Genomic DNA, 14,809 nt, shown 5'->3' on the forward strand with positions numbered 1-14,809 from the left:
ATTTAGCAGCACGCACAATCCTAGTGTCATACTAATATAAACAAAGCCGAGGCGAGAACAAACATTTGACAGCTTTTTTGACACAGTGACTGCCATATTTTACTGTTAGGGTACAAGGCTGCAATGGATATAAGAGCAAGAGGGTCAAAGTTCAAGGCACACTGTCATGACAGAGTAGTATGTCTCACTTGTATGCGTACTGCATGCAACAGTACATGGACTAGGATCAGGTAGGGACGATAGGGACATGTCCCCAACAACATCCAGTGAGTAATAAATTGTCCCAGCAAAAATTTTGTAGCCAAAATTGTTTAAGACTTGCTATTTTTCTGTGTTTTGGGCTGATTTTCCCAAATCCCTCGTGACTAATTACAGGGGATTCAGATCACCTGTGTGCAGGTGGGGAGACTGACTACTGATTGAGGAGTGGAAGCAGCTTGGGGCATTTCCCTCCCAGCCAACCATGGTGTGATGACACCCTTTTTGTAAAGGCTTAAAAGAGGTGGGAAATGGCACACAGGTGGCTCCCACCCTCAGTCTGAATCTGTCCCTGACCATTGAGAACCTAATTCCCCTTAGATTGCCAGCCAAAAACTCTGGTCTGTTTAGGCCCTATTGGGTTTTCTTGGCTGCCCACTTCTTTCTAGTGAGGAAACTTTGTTGATTTGGGAACCCCTTAAAACCCAAACCCCTATACACCTTCAGTTTACATTTTATTTCCCTGGGGCTTGTATGAGGCATTTGTTTGTTAGACCCAGAGGAGGCATTTGTTTATTGCCCAAGTAACGGACATTGGGCATTCCCCTAGTTTTATATGTTTTTTGTTTATATTTTTATATAGGTTGGGCTGGCCTGTAAGTAATTTACAGCCAGTACCGCCACAATTTGGTTCCCAACAGATCTTGTTCTGTACTTAAACACATAAATATACACTACACGTTATTTAATCTTCAATACACTTTGTACAAACACACATTTCTGCACTATTGTAACTCACAGTTTCAAGTTAAAATAACTTAACTACATTTATACAACTTGTCATTTCAAGTTAAGGGGATTTAAATTCCAGATTTGTTTCAATTTACATGTATAAGTTATCTTGACTAATAATTGCAAGTTTGCATGTTCTCTCAAACATCACACTGAATTCTTGGTTGTTGTTTTTTTAAACATGCCTTCAGACCCTATTAGCTGTGATTCACACAAACATGGTCCAACATATCAGTTCCACATACCAGTGGAGGCGCTGGGGGGTTGTAGACAGAGACAGAGAGGTTGTAGACAGACGGATAGACAGACACAAGGTAAGGTGTGTTTGAATAAGGTTTGTTTGACAGAAACAAAAGGTGGGGCTATAGGAAGAGAGAGACACGGACAAAGGTGGTGTGGGACTGTACAATGAGGCAAATGTCAGACGATGACAACCAGCTCATAAAAATCTTGATATAGCATGAACTATGTTGCACATTGATGCATCTTAAACATGCCGGAACCAGAACAGGGTACTCGAGGTTCAGGCAGTAAATTGGTCCCATTAACATGGCAAAGCCTGTGGAGACATCTCTCAGATCATGCAGGATGATCTTCTCCTCTACTACCACAGCCACGTTAAAGATGTCCAAAGGAAATGCATCATGCAGGGGGCCTTCATGTCCTATCAACAGTCCAACTTGCATTCCTTTCATCATCACATCAAGGGTTTCTCCATGAGCCTAAAGACATATGAAGACATACAATACACTTATTAACTGACATCTCCAAATTTAAAACATCACTGGCATTCTAAAAAATAGACTGCAAAATGTTCACTTAAAACTAATTTCAAAGACATTCTACGTAAATTGCAGCCTCCAAATTACCATTAAAGTAAATAAAGCCCTCTGTTATATAGAATCAGTGAAACTCAAAATTTAATATGTTCAGTGTTTTGCTCTAGAATAGGCGTATGTGTATGAGTGAGGGGACTGGTTGCGGTATGGTGTTGTGGAACATATACAGTATACATCAATGCTCATACTTCTTATGCTATTGCCAACACTGCAGCTCTTCAGCTACCATTGCCAAAACTATCTCATCCAATAATACGAATTTTTACACAATTTCCATAAACAGGAGTGTGGCTTTTGGTATGGCAACACCTGTAATGAGCATAAAAAAATATTACCTTATTCACATTTCAACTTAAAACAAGTGAGTGTATGAAATATGTAAATAAAGTGTCTCACATCACACATCCTGATTATGTTGGAGGACTCCTCTGAAAGATACCATGGAAGACCAATCAGGGCAGCTGATCATCTGTTTTGGTTTGTGTACTACATAAAACAAAAACAGGCAAGAGTAAGTGACTGCAATAACCAAATAGAATCATCATTTTAGTACACATTAATAAGAAGAGTTTTTTCCTCCCAATTTAGTTAATACCTCCTTTTGAAGACACTCCAAGACGCTGCTCAGGGTCAACCTCCTCTTTGATGCGGCATCTTTGTACAGTGCCAAAAGCCCCGGCACCAAGGCATCTAGTCCATTCACGAATTATTCCAGCAGGTCTTTAGTGACAATTCTACGGAATTCGGCACTTAGCTGAAACAGACAGATGATAAAATAGCAAGGAAAAGGGCATTAGTGACAGAAAATGAGGGAAGCATGGAGTTGCAGAGTAGGGGTAGAAACACAAAGACATCACAAATATGATTGCAACAAAGAGTACATACATTCTGACCACATCAATGCTCAACTAACAAAATACAGGATGTCTATGCTGAAGTTGATTACTTGTCTCTGACTGAACAATGCAGGCCATCTGTCCACAACTGCAGAGATGAGTGGCTCATCACCAATGATCTCTTTTCGCCGCTGTGAGAATGTTGCAGTCATCAGTTCATCCAGGAGCTGTAAATCTGGATCTCTCTGCTGCACTTCCAGAAGCATGGTCTCATGATCCTTCTCTGATTTAACTGCAGTTTGTCCCTCAGGTGGTTCTGGCAAGTAGTGGATCTCTCCCTTTTTTGACTTCTTAATTGGCTTGCTGTTTCCTTCTCCACTTTTTCTTTTGTCTACAAGAACTTCAGGGCATCTAGCTGCCATCATTTTCTGACGGTAATTGCCCATCTTGAATCTCAAGCTGAATACCCAGCAATGCCATCCTTTACCTGATCCTGGCTCCATGAGACAGGGGTGCTTCGAAACAAGAGCTTTGGCTACACTTTCATAATGGTCTTTACTTGGATAGGCAGCTATTTTGGATATGATATCAGCTAGTCTATCCAGTATTTCACTCTTCACACCCTTTGAGATGACCATCACAGTTCCATCCTTGGCATAAGCATCATTTGCTACCTGCAGCTGAAACTCAACATCATGGGAGAAATCTGGAATAACAAAGGGATCGGGCCATTCGGATGAGTCACTACTACACGGTGAGCCAAGGCTTGCGGTGTCCAACGTTGAGTCAGATAGTGGTTCAGAAAACGTGAACAAAATTTTCAGTGTGGCTCGGTCTGTTGGAAGATCCTTGATGTCTGTCAAATTGCAGAGCTCATTCCCAAAGTCTGGATCTTCAAACTGTAATATGAAGTTCCCTCGGAGGCCCAGAGAGTTGCGCAGTGCTACACATAGCTCATCAACTGACTGGGGAACATCTGGTAGGGTGACACGCAGGGCCGGTGTGACAGTTTAACTGGTGTTCATTTTAACTGGCGAGGGTCCCAGATGTGCTGGAGGTGTGGTTAGAGAATCCCGTCTCAAGAGGGGTCCTCGGCCCTGTCCGCTAACCAGGAAAAACAGTCCGATCACCCTGCACAGCAATCCAAGTCATGTATATGTATATTAATGTTGACGTGGCTTGAACACTACTATTCCACACGGAGATGCCAAGGTCTGCGACCTGCAAGCCACTTCACAACGAGCGCCACAGAGTGCACAGTGACAGTATAGGTGACTGTGTCGATGCCTGTCCAAAAAAACGCAACTGTCAATAAATCGTCCAAAAGTGCATGTTGTCGGTCTCATATCTGTGTCGTGAATGTCTGTACTTACATACAGCTGGTGGGTGGAACAATCTGAGGCATTTGTTCACTCCGAGCGGCTCGAGAGCAGCGTGGAGAGCGCTGTTAACTGTGGCGTTGAGTGCGCAGCGTCCAGGTCAACTTGTGACACTTCGTATCATCGAGTATTTCTTTCATTCCACACTCCGTTCAAATGGTCACTTAAAGCCATCGGTCCCAGCGGTATACATCGTTATTAAGCTGGCGCCAAGTCGATGTGAAAACTGTGTACTCTGTCATACAGCCTGCTCGTCAAACAGTCTGCAGAGTATGTTGACATCCAGCCCGAACTCAGCGTGAGGTCGGTCAGCTGTGGCAGAGCGTGAGACGCCCAGATCAATCTGTGATACAAACACCTGTATCGACCGTCGATCGTGGTTCATAGCGAAGTCCAGGCATGTACTGTATCTCACACTGCTCAAAGTGTTAAGATGAATATCAGAAGGGAGAGGATGACTTCTTGCCAGAAGTTAGGGCATGTGTCAGCAACCTTTACTATCAAAAAAGACGTTTCGTCCCGTCTGGTGCTGCAAAACACAACGTAACGCAGCCCAGAAAGTATAAGGAGTATCAATAGGCCCAAATGAGCATTCATATTTTCACATGAGGTGGCAACTCTGCAGGGGGCTACTTATGCTTACAGTATAAGGTTCTTGAACTTTGCATGTCCATTTCAATGATGCCATGGTTTGGTGCATTTATGAAATAAAAGAACTAACCTACCATTAATAGAAATACAGTAGCAATACAGACCTATATATGCAGACCTACTTAAGTCCTCCCTGTATTTGTGAAAATGTGATAAATAAAACACATAGCGGCAGACTAGATTTAAAAACAGTAAAACACAGAACAGTTTAATTTTATTTTAGTCCATTTCACTGTTAGTTAATCCTTTTTTTATTCTCAGCCACATACAGTGATCAACCCTCAGGCTTGAGCATAAAACACAATGATATCAACTCAGGATCATTCAATTAATCACAACTCGACAGAACAGAGACAATCTTGTGTGTATGCTGCACACGTTTATTGGCAATAATGAACCTTATTTCTGGCCATTGCAGCCTGTACAAAAATAGGCCCCCTCAGACGAGGGACGACCAACACACGTCGAATGAAACCACATGCTGCATGTGGTACACTCAATCTAGAAGGGAAACAGAAAAACAGATGTCAGATTTTGGCAAACAGGTAAGCGTCACAGTAAGAGAAGAGGTGTACAATGAATAAAGTAGTCTAACAATGAGTGCACATCAATACGGTGTATCAATACTCAAGATATTGTGACAAGGTGTGCTGGATTCTGTGTTTAAATCCTAGCTTGGGTCAGTCCCGTCAGTGTGGCGTCAGCTTCAGTGTCCTCGGGAAGTGCAAAGACATGCAAGTATAATGAAACCATGCATTTCCAATAGCCGTGTGATAGATAGTGAGAGTTCACCCAGTGTTGTGGAGGTAACCTATCCAAGGTGGATCCCAATCTTCCATCTTAATGTCAGTCAACATTAAAATACACTGTCTTACCCACTCATCCACATCAGCCCCTGAGCTCTCCTCCCCACAGGCCCGACACAGCTCCGACAGGTCATCTTCAAAAACACAGCCACAACAATGATAAGTATTCATGTATGTATGTCAATACAGACACAAATGTTTCAGTAAATGTGTTGGAGTGGTACATACCAGTGTTCGTTAAAAGGGCTGTTGCTATGTCTACACCCTGCTGGTCCACAGGATAGTTGATGTGTTCACCCTGCAGGATCTGCTCTGCAAGCTGAGTGAAAGTGACTGCTCAGTATCAGAAAATTGACTCATCCTGATGATGGATTGGCAAAGGCAAAGGCATAGTCAAATTGTTACCTTGCATATGAACACACCACATGAAGTGGCATCCACCTGTTGTGGATGCCTCATGGTAGAGCAGGCCCATCGTCCCATTGCTGGGCAATGTCTCCTAACCAATGCCCTACACAGACAAGACATTGATCACAGCTCATTATTTCTAACCTCAGCCCATTCAAGATCTTCACCAATTAACTGTCAGTTAACTGGTGTTAAATTCACAAGGACAAGCTCATGGTAGCTAAGTTAAACAGTGGTCACACAGAGAATGATGTAATGTGTTGGGTCTCTGCCACAATATTATCCAAGGAATACATCATTAGAGTTGACATTTCACTCACCTTGTGACATCCCTACAGTGGTCAACCTGCTCTTTTGTGGCGCCAAATGGGTCCAAATATAGGGCCCTGTTCTCCTTCAGATACAATATCTATGGAAATGCAATTGATGATTACAGCCAGCCTGTTGTACACCAGATAGTCACATGATTTGTATCCACTCAGTGAACAATTACTCACAATCAGGGTCCAGTGTCCCTGGTGGCATACAGCCCCAGCTGCCACATCGTGGTTCACAAGATCCAGCTAGAAACAAGAATCATGTTTTACACACAAACATCTCAATGTACAAAATGTCACTACATAGGAATTGGTAGACAGGGTACTCACTCTTTTAAACTGCTTCTGTGATCCTCCCCAGACTGCAGACATGGCGAAGGAGTCTAATATATGTGTGCCCGTCCTCCTTCCGAGCAGCATTAAATATGCATTGACAATCTGTGTACAACAGTGATCGACGTTACACTTAGCTGAGAGAAAAATAAATTGAACAACAATGAGCACTTAGAAAATATTACCTCCGTCTCCAACTCCTTCCCTGGGGCCAGGTGCCGCAGGGTTTCTGAATGGATTTTATATGGTCCGACCCTTGACCATAGGGTCTCCCCTCGGCCACCTGCCCATATGTCCCTGATTACTGCAAGGATGAAGATCAATGACATGTCATTTGTGAAATACATGATTCATGGTGTACTTTAATGAATCTTTACTCGCAATGTTCTGTATCCTTTGCAGGGCCTGGGGCTTTTTGGCAGCCTGGTGTCCCAGTGGATGTGCTGTGCGTGTGTGTCTGTTGTGTGTGTGTGTGTCTGTGATGAACCAGCCAGAGGAGAGGAATCCAACACCTTTCTTAGTTTGGCAGGGACCCTCTCTTCTGGCTGGATGTAATGTATTAGGTGGTCAATGTTGATTTTTATCCGTTTCTTTCCCTTCTGGGACACCAGGTCTGCACTTTTCCCCTCCAGTTTTACAATTTTAAGGGGGCCAAGAAGATCGTCCTCCAGCTTGCCCCCTTTTCGTTCTTCCTGGCACCTGTTCTTCCTGAGGACCAGCTCCCCAACCTTAAAATGGTCCTCCTGGCCTTTGTCCTCCTTCCTTTTTCGGACCTTCTCCTGGCTTCTCTTGATGCTCTCCAGTACCGCCCTGTGAACAGTGCCCTGCCTCTGAAGGCCATCACAGGGTTCCTCCCTGTTCAGTAGGGTGGTGACCCTGTCTTCTGTGACCTGCGACAAATCATTTGTAGTAGTCACACACAAACACACACACACACGGGGAACATTTAACAATCTTACCTTGTACTCTTGTGGCACCTCTGAGGGGTACCTCGCCTCCCGCCCAAACATCAGATAGTACGGGGAGTACTTTGTTGTCAATTGTTTCTTTGTTCGCAGGGCGAACATTGTGGACTGCAAAAATCGGTCCCACTCAGCATGATGGTCAGCCACCATTTTGTTCAGGGACCTAGAAATGCAGAGATCACATTCATGTGCATAATAAAGCTGCTCTGCTAGCAACAGCAACTTTGTCATATCGAGAGAGCTACAACTCATTCCGGTATTGACAACAAATTATACCTCTGTATTGTGCCATTTAATTTCTCCACAAGGCCGTTGGTCTGTCGGTGATATGGGGAACACAGGCTTCTCTGGATCCCCAGCCTCTCACAGAGTTCAAAGTTGACCTTCGAGTGATTAGTTGAATGAACATGACATAAGTCAGTACAGCAGTAGTTGCTTACTGGGGACAAATGAGGCATCATTACTGTACCTTGTTACAGAACTCTTTGCCCTGGTCTGTTAGCAGTCTTTTAGGTGCACCAAATTTGTAAAAGAAATCAAGTATACAATTTGTCACCTCGACTGCTGTTTTGCTCTTCAGTGGGTAGGCCTCAGCCCATTTGGTGAAATAATCAACCATAACACATATGTACTGATTGCCACCACCTGTGAGTGTTAGTTTACCCACCAAATCCATCCCAACAAACTCGCGAGGCTCGGTCACCTGAGGGAACAGACAATAGGACATGAGAATGTGATCAGATCAATGGTGTATTTGAAAGCTGTCTGCCATGACTGTCTCTACCTCTATTGGGTTGTATTGCTTCTTTTCTTTAATGCTTGCCCTCTTGGCCTGGCACTGTGGACACTGAGCAACCTGGAAGAGAGAAAATAGTAAAATTTGTGATGAAAGGACACATTAGTTCAGTGTTACATCCACAGACGCCCCTACTACATTTGCAAGAATACACATTACACTCCCCAGTGCACCAGGACAGAACTATGGCAGGTGGATGTACCACAGATAATCAATAATGAAGTGTGTGTGAACAGCACATGTATCAACACAAGAGTCTGAGGATACCAACTTACCCATTTGAGGATGTCTTGCAGCATTCCTGGCCAATAGTATCTACAGATGATGGCACCGTGGGTTTTTTCCACCCCACAGTGTCCACCAACTGGACTGCAGTGGAACTCCTCAAAAATGGAGTTGGCCTCCACTGCAGTCAGCACACCTTTGGCCAGGTGCTCAGAGCCGTCCTTCCGTCTCCTGCAAATGTAATGCAGCGCTTCATCTGATGATTCAATGGTATAGTGTTAGTTTTGTAGGGAGTTGAACCGTAGCAGATGATCGTTCTGTTCTAGGGTTGATAAAGCATGCATCCTTACCCTTCATCCTGAAGGTGTCCGCCTTTCGTCTGATAATGTAACGCTCCTTGGATGTCAGTCCGTCAGGATACTGACCACGGAGCTTCAGGTCCAACACCTCCTGCACTACTTTTGGATCCATTTTATCTATCTAGCTATCTATCTAGCTATATCTATCTATACTATATCTCTCTATATCTATATCTCTCTATATCTATCTATCTCTCTATCTATCTATATCTATATATCTATATATCTCTCTATATCTATCTATATCTATATATCTCTCTATATCTATATCTCTCTCTCTGTCTCTCTTGCTTGCTTGCTTGCTGACTAACTCCAACCTACTTCAAAACCCACAAGGATGTGATGTGTGTCTGAGTTTTAAAGGCTACCACCCCTGTAATGGTTTCAGTTTCTACACCTGTGCATGGGTTGCCATTTTACAACAGCCTGTGATTCTCCCTACTGATGGAGTACTCTGTCCACCTGTGAGTGATGACCAACCAATGTCCTTCCCTAACTGCCCAACAAGTAACTGGTGTGCGTCCTTTGGATGGCATTGTGTTGATTTGTGTTGGATGTGATTGAGATGTGTGGAATACATGTCTGTGGACCTTGCAGAAGAGCACAATGACAACACTGACGCCACACTGACAGGACTGACCCAAGCTAGGATTTAAACACAGAATCCAGCACACCTTGTCACAATATCTTGAGTATTGATACACCGTATTGATGTGCACTCATTGTTAGACTACTTTATTCATTGTACACCTCTTCTCTTACTGTGACGCCTACCTGTTTGCCAAAATCTGACATCTGTTTTTCTGTTTCCCTTCTAGATTGAGTGTACCACATGCAGCATGTGGTTTCATTCAACGTGTGTTGGTCGTCCCTCGTCTGAGGGGGCCTATTTTTGTACAGGCTGCAATGGCCAGAAATAAGGTTCATTATTGCCAATAAACGTGTGCAGCATACACACAAGATTGTCTCTGTTCTGTCGAGTTGTGATTAATTGAATGATCCTGAGTTGATATCATTGTGTTTTATGCTCAAGCCTGAGGGTTGATCACTGTATGTGGCTGAGAATAAAAAAAGGATTAACTAACAGTGAAATGGACTAAAATAAAATTAAACTGTTCTGTGTTTTACTGTTTTTAAATCTAGCCTGCCGCTATGTGTTTTATTTATCAAATTTTCACAAATACAGGGAGGACTTAAGTAGGTCTGCATATATAGGTCTGTATTGCTACTGTATTTCTATTAATGGTAGGTTAGTTCTTTTATTTCAGAATCAGAATCAGAATCAGAAATCAGAATCAGAATCAGAAAGGACTTTATTGCCAGGTACGATTTCACACATACGAGGAATTTGTTGTGGTGATGCTGGTGCATGCAGTCAAATGACTGTTAGACATTAAAATATGACAATATAAACTATTAAAAAGTAGAAAATATAACAATATAAATTATTACGAAGTAGAAAATATAACAATATAGTATATACACAGACGGGTGACAAGAGCAGTCCAGCTGACAGTTAGCGATTGCTAAAAACAATGTGCAATGGAATGTGCAGAATAAGAAGAAGTCCAGACTGAGCGTTAATGTGACGCATAGAGTTATGGTACTGTCAGTGTGACAGTAGAGTCAGAGGCGGAGGTGGAGTGTGAAGAGTGTCAGGGGGGGTTCCGAGCCTTGTTGATAAGACTGACAGCAGACGGGAAAAAACTGTTTTTATGGCGTGAGGTTTTGGTCCTGATGGACCGCAGCCTCCTGCCAGAGGGGAGTGTCTCAAAGAGTTTGTGACCGGGGTGGGAGGGATCAGCAACAATCTTCCCTGCACGCCTCAGGGTCCTGGAGATGTACAGGTCCTGGAGAGACGGGAGGTTGCAGCCAATCACCTTCTCTGCAGACCGAATGACACGCTGCAGCCTGCCCTTGTCCTTGGCGGTGGCAGCAGCGTACCAGATGGTGATGGAGGAGGTGAGGATGGACTCAATGATGGCTGTGTAGAAGTGCACCATCATTGTCTTTGGCAGGCTGAATTTCTGCAGCTGCCGCAGGAAGTACATCCTCTGCTGTGCTTTCTTGATGAGGGAGCTGATGTTCGGCTCCCACTTGAGGTCCTGGGAGATGATAGTTCCCAGGAAGCGGAAAGACTCCACGGTGTCCACAGTGGAGCCACAGAGGGTGATGGGGGCAGGTGAGGCTGGGTTCTTCCTGTAGTCCACAACCATCTCCACTGTCTTTAGAGCATTGAGCTCTAGGCTGTTCTGTTTGCACCAGGTCACCAGGTGGTGACATAAATGCACCAAACCATGGCATCATTGAAATGGACATGCAAAGTTCAAGAACCTTATACTGTAAGCATAAGTAGCCCCCTGCAGAGTTACCACCTCATGTGAAAATCCATCCATCCATCCATCCATTTTCTTCCGCTTATCCGGGGCCGGGTCGCGGGGGCAGCTGCCTGAGCAGGGCCACCCAGACTTCCCTCTCCCCGGACACTTCCTCCAGCTCTTCAGGGAGGATCCCAAGGCGTTCCCAGGCAAGACGGGTGACATAGTCACTCCAGCGTGTCCTGGGTCTTCCTCGGGGTCTCCTCCCCCCGGTGGGGCATGCCTGGAACACCTCCCGAGGGAGGCGTCCAGGGGGCTCTACTCCGAGCTCCTCCCGTGTGGCGGAGCTCCTCATCCTATCTCTAAGGGAGCGCCCCGCCACCCTGCGAAGGAAACTCATTTCGGCCGCTTGTATCCGGGATCTTATTCTTTCGGTCACGACCCAAAGTTCGTGACCATAGGTGAGGGTAGGAACATAGATTGATCGGTAAATCTCTTCACCACGACGGACCGATACAACGACCACATTACTGCGGCCGCCGCACCGATCCGCCTATCAACCTCACGCTCCATCCTTCCCTCACTCGTGAACAAGACCCCAAGATACTTGAACTCCTCCACTTGAGGCAGGATCTCTCCCCCAACCCGGAGGGAGCAAGCCACCTTTTTCAGGTCGAGAACCATGGCCTCAGACTTGGAGGTGCTGATTCTCATCCCAGCTGCTTCACACTCGGCTGCAAACCGCCCCAGAACATGCTGGAGGTCCTGGCCTGAAGGAGCCAACAAGACAACATCGTCCGCAAAAAGCAGGGATGAAATCCTGTGGCTCCCGAACCAGATCCCCTCCGGCCCATGACTGCGCCTAGAAATTCTGTCCATAAATATAATGAACAGAACCGGTGACAAAGGGCAGCCCTGCCGGAGTCCAACATGCACTGGAAACAGGTCTGACTTACTGCCAGCAATGCGAACCAGACTCCTGCTCCGGTCGTACAGGAACCCCACAGCCCTTAGCAGAGGGCCGCCGACCTCGTACTCCCGGAGCACCTCCCACAGAATGCCATGGGGGACACGGTCGAATGCCTTCTCCAAGTCCACAAAACACATGTGGACTGGTTGGGCAAACTCCCATGAACCCTCGAGCACCCTGCGGAGGGTATAGAGCTGATCCAGTGTTCCGCGGCCAGGACGAAAACCGCATTGTTCCTCCTGAGTCCGAGGTTCGACTATCGGCCGAATTCTCCTCTCCAGTACCCCAGAATAGACTTTACCAGGGAGGCTGAGGAGTGTGATCCCCCGATAGTTGGAACACACCCTCCGGTCCCCCTTTTTGAATAGAGGGACCACCACCCCGGTCTGCCAGTCCAGAGGCACCGTCCCCGACTGCCACGCGATGTTGCAGAGACGTGTCAGCCAAGACAGCCCCACAACATCCAGAGACTTGAGGTACGCAGGGTGGATCTCATCCACCCCCGGTGCTTTGCCACTGGGCAGCTTCCGAACTACCTCAGTGACTTCAGCTTGGGTGATGCATGAATCCACCTCCGAGTCCCCAGCCTCTGCTTCCTCTATGGAAGGCATGTCAGTGGGATTGAGGAGATCCTCGAAGTATTCCTTCCACCGCCCGACGATATCCCCAGTCGAGGTCAACAGCTCCCCACCTCCACCGTAAACAGTGTTGGTGGAGAGCTGCTTCCCCTTCCTGAGGCGCCGGATGGTTTGCCAGAATTTCCTCGAGGCCGACTGGTAGTCCTCCTCCATGGCCTCCCCGAACCTTTCCCAGGCCTGAACCTTTGCTTCCGCGACCGCCCGCGCTGCAGCACGTTTGAACTGCCAATACCCGTCAGCTGCCTCAGGAGTCCCCCGAGCCAACCAGGCTCGATAGGACTCCTTCTTCAGCTTGACAGCATCCCTTACACTCGGCGTCCACCACCGAGTTCGGGGATTGCCGCCACGACAGGCACCGGAGATCTTACGGCCACAGCTTTGGACAGCCGCGTCAACAATGGAAGTGGAGAACAAAGTCCATTCGGACTTGATGTCCCCAGCCTCCTTCGGGATCTGGTCAAAGCTCTCCCGGAGGTGGGAGTTGAAGACCTCCCCGACAGAGGATTCCGCCAGACATTCCCAGCAGACCCTCACAGTACGTTTAGGTCAGCCAAGTCTATCAAGCTTCCTCCCCCGCCAGCAGATCCAACTCACCACCAGGTGGTGATCAGTTGACAGCTCAGCCCCTCTCTTCACCCGAGTGTCCAAGATATACGGCCTGAGATCAGATGATACGACCACAAAGTCGATCATTGACCTCCGGCCTAGGGTGTCCTGGTGCCACGTGCACTGATGGACACCCTTATGCTTGAACATGGTGTTCGTTATGGACAAACTATGACTGGCACAGAAGTCCAACAACAGAACACCGCTCGGGTTCAGGTCAGGGAGGCCGTTCCTCCCAATCACACCCCTCCAGGTATCACTGTCGTCGCCCATGTGAGCGTTGAAGTCCCCCAGCAGAACGATGGAGTCCCCGGTTGGAAAATAGTCGGTAGCGCTCAACCTCCCGCACCAGCTCAGGCTCTTTCCCCCCCAGCGAGGTGACATTCCATGTCCCCATGGCTAGAGTCACCGTCCGGGGATTGGGTCGCCGGGGCACCCGCCCAGGACAGCCACCCAAAACACACCGCACCGGCCCCTTCTGATCCCTCCTGCGGGTGGTGGGCCTACGTCGCTCTTTCGGGCTGTGCCCGGCCGGGTCCCGTGGGCAAAGACCCGGCCACCAGGCGCTCGCCTGCGAGCCCCAACCCCGGGCCTGGCTCCAGGGTGGGGCCCCGGTGACGCCATTCCGGGCGACGTGAACTTCCTCGATGTATTTTCAATCATAAGGGCTTTATGAACCGCTCTTAGTCTGACCTGTCACCTAGGACCTGTTTGCCTTGGGAGACCCTACCAGGGGCATTAAGCCCCGGACAACATAGCTCCTAGGATCATTCAAGTGCTCAAACCCCTCCACCACGATAAGGTGTCGGTTCAAGGTCCATGTCAGGTCAGTGGAGTGGCGCTGGGCGGCCTCATTGTCACGTCAGCTGACAATGATCCCAGGCCACACAACACAAACTGCGTCCAACGGGCATCTACGTGAATTTGTTTACATCACGTGACATCGGTAATGATGTCAAGTCTTCGTCTTCATCATGGATCAAAGTAAAAGACCAAAGAAGCCATCAGGTGCCCAGTTCAGAAGGAGAAGAAAAGAAGAAGAGGAGAAACAGGCAAAAGATAAAGGTATGCAGATTTCTATGAGTGACGTAAGTGACAGTAGCCTATAGGCTATTTATTAGCCTCTTGCTAATATGTTGCTACTTGGCCACAGAAGACTGTATTTGGTTTGTAGTTTTGCTGAACTAGCAACTATTAGAATTGAGGCATCATGTCATGCAACTAATTTCACCCATAGGCAACCTGGGCTACTTTGTGTTTGCAACACAACAAGTGCAAATTCACACAGAGTCCTGACTGTGGAATTTTTAATGCTATACGCTATATGCTAACTTAAATAACTTCTAATATACATTGACATGGCATTTTGTAAG

Source organism: Pagrus pagrus (genome assembly GCF_965226575.1).
Source record: "Pagrus pagrus genome assembly, chromosome: 4".
Lineage (NCBI taxonomy): Eukaryota > Metazoa > Chordata > Actinopteri > Spariformes > Sparidae > Pagrus > Pagrus pagrus.